Here is an 11,090-nt window from a genome sequence, read left to right as displayed (position 1 = left end):
GCTGCTTTTTATTATTCCTGCTATATTTGACGAGTGATACAAATATTTGTTACCACAAGTTCGTAAGGAAACACTGTTGGACTCGGTTCTAGTTTGACTGCTACCAGAAATAAAATGAAGTACTTTTACTATGTAGGCTACTTTGTGAGTAATCCTCTGTCAAAGTCCCCTAGTAGCCTACATAATGCATGTTTTTCTGCTATCTTTGATGAATGATAAAAATATAATTTTACCATTAGTTCTTAATGAAATTGATACTGTATGACTTTGTATTAGTTAGCCTACTACTAACAATACATTGAAGTACTTTTACTGGTTCTTTTTTGAGAAATACTCTGTCAAAGTCCCCTGCTGAGAACAAAATCAAGCCACTTCAGCTAAGTTTGATGAGGGAATTCTTTTTTGTTGCCATTAGTTCTTCGTGAGATCGATCCTGTTGGACTCAGTACTAGTGAAACTACCCCCACAAGTACTCTGAAGTACTTACTGTGTACTTTTCCAACAATCCTCTGTCAATGTCCTCTCCTGAGAACAAGAACGCATTTTTCTCTGCTATTTTTGAATAAGCGTTAAAAAACCTTTCTTCCTGAGACTTATATTGTTGGACAGAGTATTTTAAGAGGATATGGTGGACATGATATCAGCAATACTTTCAGTCAGTACTCCAGCAGCAGCATTTTTACACCTTGGAAAGTCTTTACAGTCTGGCCTGGATAGCTGGTCTATCCTTCAGCACACTGACACACTCTGTCACATGGTTGCCCTCTTATGATGCTGCTGTCTTTTACGATTATTTCTCAGCCGCTAGTTCATTCCTCACAGATTCTTCAGTCTCATCCAGCCTCATCCTTCCATCAGGCCCAGTCAACGCCTCCAGCACACTTCCAGTGTCTGACTCCATATGATATTGTCCTGATGCTGTAAGGGTGATGCCCCATGATCACAAAATGAAAATGAGTGCCAAGGACCTCATATTATGTCTGTCATTAATGTTACATCACCCATTATAACAATTTGCTTTCCTTTTTCTCTTCTTTTAACTGCATAGTCCTGTCTTTAAGTATAATACAATGTAAAGTATTTTTCCTGCACCATTTTAAGGCTTCAAAACAGGCATTTTTAGTGTATGTGTTTGGAGAAATGACACAATAAATGGCCCAGAATTGTACTTTATGAACTCTGAATCTTGTGGTGCTTGGTGAAATACAGACTGATTAAGCCGGCCAGGTTATATGCCTTTTTTGGATCCCTTTTTTGTAATATTTTTTCAAATGTCACTAGTTATTTGAACAAACCACTATCTGAGGATTATACAAGCAACCATAAAACGCCCTTTATCTAGAAAGCCATTGAAGTCCAGGAAGAATGTATCCTTCCACAAATCTTTTCATCTGCTGTATTACTAAAGTTGCCAAGTGTTTCCAATTTCAAGTTAAGGCACTATATGTGCAGAAAATTACAAATATTCTTAATTTGCAGCTTTTAAAAAAAAAAAGTGTTCAGAAAGACTGCTTCAATTATATGCTATATATCTATATTTATATATATATATAAAATCAATATTTGTATTAACTAACCAAAGTCAATTTAAATAGCGGGCACAAATGGGTTAATTGCCATGGATGTGGTGTTTGATATAGTTTACGTTCAATTTCAACTATTTTAGGCAGAAAAACGTTTATTGACTAAAACTTTTTTAATAATTGACTATAATTTAGAAAGGTTTCTGTGAGAAATAATTTCAAAAGTAAACTTTTTTTTCATTTTATATTTAAATTTGAAATGTTTGCACACAAAATTATTAATTTATACATTTTTATCAATTTTTAAAAATTATGAATCCATTTATTTTATTGTGTTTCCTTGAGGCTGGGGAAGATATCCAGTATGTAGTTCAACATGTAACTGTTCTAATACAAGTAAGTATAACATGGAAAAGGAAATAAAATAGGTTTCAAATAGGATGTGGATTTATTTTCTCTCATTTTCTAATTACACAATCAAACAATCTATAATTTAGCTCTGGCCTTCACTCACAAAAAAACATTTTGTTGAATTGGACACATTTTTCAAAGCTCTATTGACTGACGTGCAATGACTGGGACTGATGGAATAATCAGTGAGGAATGAACTAGGAGCAGAGAAAAAATCATATTTTAAAAGACAGCAGCATCATAAGAGGCCAACAAGAGTGACAGAGTGTGTCAGTGTGCTGAAGGATAGACCAGCTATCCAGACCAGACTCTAAAGACTTTCCAAGGGGTAAAAATGCTGCTGCTGGAGTACTGACTGGAAGTATTGCTGATATCATGTCTACCATCCTCTTAAAATACTCAGCAATATCAGTCTCAGGAAGAAAGGTGTTTTAACGCTTATTCAAAGAAAAACATGCATTCTTCTTCTCAGGAGGGGAAATTGACAGAGGAGTACTGGAAAAGTACACAGTAGGCCTAAGTACTTCATAGTACTTGTGGGGGTAGTTTCCCGCTCCTGCCGGTCCCCCCATCTGCTGTAAAGGACAGCCTGCAACTGACCTCTCATCCTGTCTGATGGCTGCCAACAGCTCCACTTTCAGCGCCGCTGGTCTACAACCATAGCCAGCGCTTTGCTAACGCTAGCATCCTACCGCGGCATTACGATGCTACGATACCCTGTCTCCCAACTTTTTAATCTCACTAACTTTTCTGCGCTTTTCCTCTAAACTTGTCTGTCATCAATTGCCTTGGGCTTCTACGCAGACCGAGGTATGTCCATAGAGGTTCCAAACGCAGATTTTTTACTCCCAGTCCGGAAAATCATCCATAACATCTATCTGGTCGACTAACCGCCATGTCCCACAACTGTCATGTCATCTGAGCGCACTTATTACTCCATATTATACACCCACCGCGTTACAATCCCAGCTGTACCGAAAACCTGTAGTGGATTCCACTGCCCTCTTCTCAGAGCTGGTCCAAATTCCTGGAGTGGATCCCACTGCCCTCTGCTCAGAGCTGGCCCAAATACCTGGAGTGGATTCCACCGCCCTCTGCTCAGAGCTGGCCCAAATACCTGGATTGGATTCCACTGCCCTCTGCTCAGAGCTGGCCCAAATACCTGGAGTGGATTCCACTGCCCTCTGCTCAGAGCTGGCCCAAATACCTGGAGTGGATTCCACTGCCCTCTGCTCAGAGCTGGCCCAAATACCTGGAGTGGATTCCACCGCCCTCAACCACCAAAAACTGATAATAACACACTTCCTTCCACCTCCTCTCCGCTCCTCCCCCCCATCTCACATTCCTCCCCGCACTGTCAACCTGGACAACCTCTCACCTCTTCAGCCTGTGACCATACCACGCCCCTCCCACTCAACTAATATTGCCCTCCTTAACATCCGATCAATCAACAAGAAAGCCTTCATCCTCCATGAACTAATCTTGGAAAAATCCCTTGATTTCCTTCTGCTCACCGAAACCTGGCAACAGCCCGATGACTTCTTCTCCCTCAACCAAACATCCCCCCCTGGCTTTAAATACATCACTAAACCCCGCCCCTCCCGCCGTGGTGGCGGCCTTGCTTTAATCCACAATCAGAACATCCAGATCACAGAACTAACCCTCCCCTCAGTATCATCCTTTGAATTCATTGCCTTCAAAGCCCCTCCCTCACTGACAGTCATCCTCATCTACCGGCCTCCTAAACCTCATCCCTCCTTCCTCTCCGATTTCACTGAGTTCCTTACACTTGCCTCATCCCTGTCTCAACGTCTGTTACTACTTGGTGACCTCAACATTCAACTTGACTCATCCACCTGCAAGCTGGCATCCGAATTCACAACCCTACTGGACAATTTCTCTATCACCCAACATGTCACCTTCCCCACCCATGACAAAGGACACATTCTTGATCTCGTCTGCTCTACCAACCTCCCAGTGATTGACCTCCACCCTTGCCCATTTCCCCTCTCCGACCACAAACTCATACAATTCACCATTGCCTCCCCCACCCGAAACCCCTGCCCACCCAGAAACATCACCTTCCGTAATCTACACTCCATTGACCATAACCATCTCTCCGAACTGCTATCGTCTAATCTCCCCCTGGACGCAACCCTCAGCTCACCTGATGATCTGCTCAACCACCTCAACTCCACCCTACTCACCTCCCTCAACACTTTAGCCCCCCTCAAAGATAAAACTGTTACTTTCAAGACCTCCTCACCCTGGTTCACACCCGCACTGTGTAAAATGAAGCAGCGAGGCCGCCAACTTGAATGTCTTTCAAAGAAATCATCCCTCACAGTCCATTACATAAGCTACAAACTCCATCTCAATGCATACAGAGATGCTCTTATTGCCGCTAAATCTGCCTACCTCTCCAACATCTTCACTGACCCCTCCCGTAACCCCAGGACCCTCTTCTCCACAGTTAACAAGCTCTTCAAACCCCGTGCTGATAACCTCCCTACTTCTACTTCCGCTACTTGCAACTCATTCCTCCAGTTTTTCGCAGACAAAATTGACGCCATTAACCACTCCTTCTCAGCTCCATCTGATATACAAGCATCTCCCCCAACCTCCACCGCTACCATTTCTCCCCCCATCTCCCCCCATCTCCCTTGACCTCCTGACTCCTCCTCCCCAGCGCCGCCTTTCCCAGTTCAACCTCGTTACCCCACTTGAAATACTCCATCTGATCGGTTCCTCAAATCCCACAACCTGCTCCCTTGACCCTCTACCCACTCCTCTCCTGAAGTCCTGCCTCCCCGTCCTCTGCCCCTATCTTGCTAACCTTTTCAACTCCTCGCTGTCCCATGGAACCGTCCCCTCTGCCTTCAAAACTGCTATCGTTACTCCAATCCTCAAAAAACCTGGTCTTGATCCCTCCTCCCTCACTAATTACCGCCCCATCTCCAACCTACCATTCCTCTCAAAAACTCTTGAACGCATTGTAGCCAAACAAATTCACTGCCATCTCCAAACCAACCAGCTTTATGAACCCCTTCAGTCTGGATTTCGTCCTCACCACAGTACAGAAACTGCACTCGTCAAAGTCCTCAATGACCTCCTCACCTCTGCTGACACTGGTTCCCTCAATATTCTCATTCTCCTCGACCTGAGTGCAGCCTTCGATACCGTGAGCCACAACATCCTGCTCACCCGACTCAGGGATATTGGTATTGAAGGTATTGCACTCAGATGGCTCCAGTCCTACCTCACTGAACGATCCCACTTCATCTCCCTCCCCAACCACTCCTGACACAGCTTCAGTCACCCAAGGCGTTCCTCAAGGATCAGTACTTGGACCCCTCCTATCATCATTTACATCCTGCCCCTCGGTCAGATACTCCGCCACTTCAACCTGGACTTCCACTGCTATGCTGATGACAATTGATCTACCTCAGCACCAAATCCCTCCATAACCCACCCCTTACCCAAATCGATTCCTGTCTGACAGCTATTAAAACTTGGATGCAACATAACCTCCTCAAACTGAACAGCAACAAAACAGAACTCCTCCTAATTGGCTCCAAATCCACCCTCAGCAAGGTCACTAACATAATACTCACCATCGATGGCACCATTGTTTCCCCCTCCAATCAGGCACGCAACCTTGGCGTAATCTTTGACCCCACCCTCTCCCTCGAACCTCACATCCGCCAAACAGTCAAAACCTCATTTTTCAACCTCCGCAATATTGCAAAAATCCTACCGTCTCTCAGCCGCCCCGCAGCCGAACGACTAATCCATGCCTTCATTTCCTCCCGCCTTGACTACTGCAACTCACTTCTTTACGGCATCAGCACTACATCCCTCAACAGACTCCAACGGGTTCAAAATGCAGCTGCACGTCTCCTCACACATACCAAATCATGGCATCACATCAGCCCAGTCCTCAAAGAGCTCCACTGGCCTCCTGTCTCCCATCGCATCAACTACAAAATGATGGTCCTCACCTATAAAGCACTCCACCATTTGGCCCCCCCTTATCTCACAAACCTTCTCACTCCTTATCAACCCCCATGGTCCCTCAGATCCACCGCAGCCGGACTCCTATCCATTCCCACATCCACACTCTGCAGCTTTGGGAACAGAGCCTTCTCAGTGGCAGCTCCTAGGCTCTGGAATTCCCTCCCCCAAGATCTCCGTGACTCTGAGTCCCTCACAGTCTTTCAGTCCCGCCTCAAAACACATCTTTTCAACTCTGTCTACCCATAAGCCCCCCTCCTCTCAATCAACTTCCTCTTGACTGCCTTTTTATTTATTTTTCTTAGTTTACTATGCTTACTTGTTTGCCTGTCCTTGTTTGTCTACCCTCCCTCATATTGTAAAGCGTCTTTGAGTTGTGAAAAGCGCTATATAAATAAAATGCATTATTATTATTATTACTAGTACTGAGTCCAACAGGATCAATCTCACAAAGAACTAATGGCAACAAAAAAGAATTCCCTCATCAAACTTAGCAGAAGTGGCTTGATTTTGTTCTCAGCAGGGGACTTTGACAGAGTATTTCTCAAAAAATACATAGTAAAAGTACTTCAATGTATTGTTAGTAGTAGGCTAATACAAAGTCATACAGTATCAATTTCATTAAGAAGTAAGAAGTAATGGTAAAATTATATTTGTATCATTCATCAAAGATAGCAGAAAAACATGCATTATGGAGATACCCAGTCTCATGGCATTTCGTGTTCACCAACACTATTTTTAATCTATTGATTCATGTTCACCAACACGATTTTCTCCTTTTTTTCGTGTTGCACAGCACGATTTTAAAAGCAATGTATTTCTACTGGTAATGTGTTTCGTGCCTGCAGCACGTCTTTTTCTCCGGTCGGGTCGTGGAAGACCGGAAGCTGTGTGGTTCATAAAAACATGTTCTTACTCAATATCAAGCCACAATTATTGCTTTTATTTTAAATCGTATAATTTCTGACTTTTGTTTCCATCTGTGAGGAAAATAAATGGGGCTCAGAGCCTCAGAATACTGAAATCTGTATTTTTAAATCTTTTTTTCCTTCTAATTTGTTATTCTTTTCAAAATAACACACTGTTATTTACTCACCAATAACACACAATTATTCTTGCTTTTATTTATTGGTTTAATTCCATAATCTCGGGCTTTGTTGGCGTCCTTGAGGAACTGAATTTCAAAATAAAAATAACCGGAAACAGACGTAGGCATTTCGAGCGCTTACCCAAGATCCTCAGCTATGGTTTAAGCTTGCTGATTGGATGTTTTAGCCGCAATACATGCTGGGATTTGGTGTTTATATGATATGAAATCCGGAAAACATTTTAAAAGAATAAAATAATACTTAATTCCGAGTGTTCTTGCTTTTCTCTTTGAAAGTCATCACATAACGGCATTGTAATACACGGTCTGGCTGGATTACATATTACAGATCTGTCGTAGTTCTTTATTTATAGAGCCCTGACGAGAAGACCTTTGGAAAAACTGGAAGAAATGCCGCCGAAACTGAATACTTAACGTGGATCATAAATATATCAACAATTAAACAACATCTTCAATTTTTCTTCACACAATACGTCTCCTTGCAGTATCAACCTTAATTTGGCTGACTTTTATATTTGATCTAATTCGTAGATAGGTTATATTTACACCATAACGGTGCACAGCTGATATAAAAGGACTTTGATTTTCTTTGAATATAAGAATGTAAATACTGAGTCTGAAATAGTATAGCAATATGCTATAAAATTATGTGAAAACATGTATAAAACTACACATCTTCAGATGTTGTACATACATAAGTGTCCTACACTGATAATACAAAGTTATTATAGCTGTGTGTACCTTGTGTGCACCGCCTAGTTGTTAAAGCACGTTATTGAATTATTGTTTTTATGTGTTATATTTGATTAAAAAAATATTAAGAGTACATACTTTCATAGGGGGAAAGTAGAAGGTCTGTGATAGAAATATAAAAAATCAAGAAGATACTGTAAGTGATCTCTACAATAAAACAGTTTAGTGCCAGATGTACAAAGATATTAATTGGAGGATGTGCAAAACAGAAAAACGAATTAACCTTTATTTAAACATTAAATAATACTTTAGATTAAGGTCCTCTTTTAAATAAGAAAAAAACTTTGGGGGTATCTACAGATAAATATTAAGCCTGACAAAGTACTTAACGTCTAATATATTGCTTTCCTGCGATGTTAACTATGTTGAAGCACTTATTTTAACTGATATTATACATATGAATTATACTCTTATGTATTTAGATAGTATAAGAAATGTGCAGAATATGACAGTTTAATGGTGGAGGTACAAACCCATGTTGATAGATGTCTTGTAATGTGCTGTTGAGGAACCTGTGACCCAAGATTTCCATTCATTGCATACACCGTAGTTTTGTAGATGATATGTCAATAACCTTTGAAAATCTTGAAATCTTGAAAGGGATGTGCAAAATAGCCATTATACAGTCTTTAATTAACTATTAGTAGAGAATAACGAGTAATGAATATACTTTATTACTCGTTTCCATTCATGTCAATTGCAGATAAATGTTTAGTCTTCTCAAGCACCAACTATCAAATATCTCTCCTGATTGTTGGCACTTGGCAATCAGGTTAACCTCTGAATTGTGGAGTAGAATTACAAAGTAACAATGAGCTGTCATGTTGGTATATATTAATGCTGCGCGTTATGGACACAAGCGATTTTCACCCATTTATTAATTATATGTTTTACATTTGATAACACCAATGTGTTTAATACTGGCAACTTCTAATTGTGGGAAAAACGAAAACGTTCAGTGGAGACGTCCCATGGAACATTTTGCGAAACACAATAGCCAGCAGGTGTAGTTCTGGGGAGGGCGTTCGATTCCAGTTTTGGATAGTCTGGCGTGGTTTTGTTCCATTTCAAACAGCTGTTTGACGCTCGGCGTAACCTTGGCGCACTGCCACTCCAACATCCAATCCCAGCGCTGGAAGATTAATCACGGGGACTGTAGTCCTAAACGATAGCTGGGTATTATGGGTAGTGTAGTGTCTTCGGCCATCCTAAACACCTAGAGGCCTACGTCTGTTTCCGGTTATTTTTATTTTGAAATTCAGTTCCTGACGGACACCAAAAAAGCCAGAGATTATGGAATTAAACCAATATATAGAAGCAAGGATAATTGTGCGTTATTGGTGAGTAAATAACAGTGTGTTATTTTGAAAAGAATAACAAATTAGAAGGAAAAAAGATTTAAAAATACAGATTTCAGTATTCTGAGGCTCTGAGCCCCATTTATTTTCCTCACAGACGGAAACAAAAGTCAGAAATTATACGATTTAAAATAAAAGCAATCATTGTGGCTTGATATTGAGTAAGAACATGTTTTTATGAACCACACAGCTTCCGGTCTTCCACGACCCGACCGGAGAAAAAGACGTGCTGCAGGCACGAAACACATTACCAGTAGAAATACATTGCTTTTAAAATCGTGCTGTGCAACACGAAAAAAAGGAGAAAATCGTGTTGGTGAACACGAATCAATAGATTAAAAATCGTGTTGGTGAACACGAAATGCCATGAGACTGGGTTGTATGGAGGGGACTATGACAGAGGATTACTCACAAAGTACACAGTAGAAGTACTTCATTTTATTTCTGGTAGAAGTCAAACTAGAACCGAGTCCAACAGTGTCAGTTTCCTTAAGAACTTGTGGTAACAAATATTTGTATCACTCGTCAAATATAGCAGGAATAATGAAGAGCAGCTGATTTGAAAAAGCAAACTTGAGAGACGGCTGAGTGACCGCAGTTTAGAACCGCTGTAGTTTAAATCTCCTAACAATGTTGTCCATTTTAGACATAGGCTTATTATATTTACAGCCCTTAATAACATCAATTTTCTGGGCTCAATATGTGTCTTGGCCATTTCCGTTGTGATCGCTAAATTCCCCCTGTTTATAAAAATCACCGTTCCTTCAACAGATTACTGTAGTGATTCAAAGTGTGATTTTAGCAAACGAGTGCTTTTGTTTTGAAATCACTTCCGTGAGTTTCGCCCCGCCCCTCGCTCCAATGACCATTTGACCAGCATTTGACCATTTAGTAAGGTAAAAAGCAAAAAGCAAACACGCCTCTCAGACGCACTTCCGTTTACGTGTTTAATAAAGAAAAACTATTGGATGGTAGATACACGGATTGGTTTTGTAATAGACGCACTCTTAATTTATAAAGTTGTAATAATACATGATGTGAATGATTGAGCTCATTAGTGGCTTGAATGGCCCTCCTAATTTGGTTTAAAAAAAAGTCAATGATGATCATTGTGAAGGGGTGTCCAGCCCATATCAATGATATACCAAACTACATAGGCTAATGTGAGATTCAGAAATTAGTTTTAATCATGTTTTCATGTTATAGTAGGCCTATACCTTACATGAACCTGTTTGAAACCATAATGACCCCATGCCATGATGTGATTATTTATATCTTAAAACCTCTAACAACTATATTTAGATGTTCATAAATATATATATTTATGTATAAATACATGTGTAGCAGTTAGACAAACACAATGAATAGATTATCTCATTATTACCTATTTTATATGTACTAAAAAATGTAAATAAAGTTTACTAAGCCCCCTTTTATTGATGTATTAGTTTTACAAAATGATTCGTGCTTAAAGTCATATACTGTTGTGTCTCAAACGGATAGACTAGGTTATTCATTTATTTGCCAAATAGTTGCTTAAAATGCTACAATAACTTGCAATTCGTTTTTAATTTGCCATGTACTGTATCAATGTCTCTCAGCCACCGTAGTGTCGTGTCAGGTGGGCGTGTCGTGTAGGGGGGATGTCGTGTAGGGGGCGTGTCGTGTACCTTCTTGCTGCTGCGGCTGCAGCTGGATGCTGTTGTCTGATTGGCTGTCCGGCTCTGATCACATGACCTAATTTAACCCAGTCCCGTCTGTTTCCAAATCAGTACTCTCACAGCGCAGGGAATGAGCTGCTTCTTTGTACTTTACCATGTTTTTAACAATGAAACAACTAGGTTAAATGTGATTTAATATAAAGAACAGACCTCAACGGTGTTAACTGCGGTATTTGAATGAACCTGGACGCATTTTAACAGG

General features: G+C 40.7%; 1 protein-coding gene across 1 annotated transcript in view; it reads left to right on the top strand.

Annotated features, from left to right (window-relative positions):
• The first annotated feature begins 10,912 nt into the window (after positions 1–10,912).
• Positions 10,913–11,090, top strand: part of pld3 (phospholipase D family member 3) — a 41,208-nt gene continuing 41,030 nt past the window's right edge. Inside the window, exon 1 of the mRNA XM_079674290.1 lies at positions 10,913–11,089. The gene's annotated coding sequence lies outside the window, so the exon portion shown is untranslated. The remainder of the gene's footprint in view (position 11,090) is intronic.

This window comes from Notothenia rossii, assembly GCF_949606895.1.
Source record: "Notothenia rossii genome assembly, chromosome: 4".
Lineage (NCBI taxonomy): Eukaryota > Metazoa > Chordata > Actinopteri > Perciformes > Nototheniidae > Notothenia > Notothenia rossii.
This window is presented reverse-complemented; position numbering and strand designations above follow the sequence as displayed.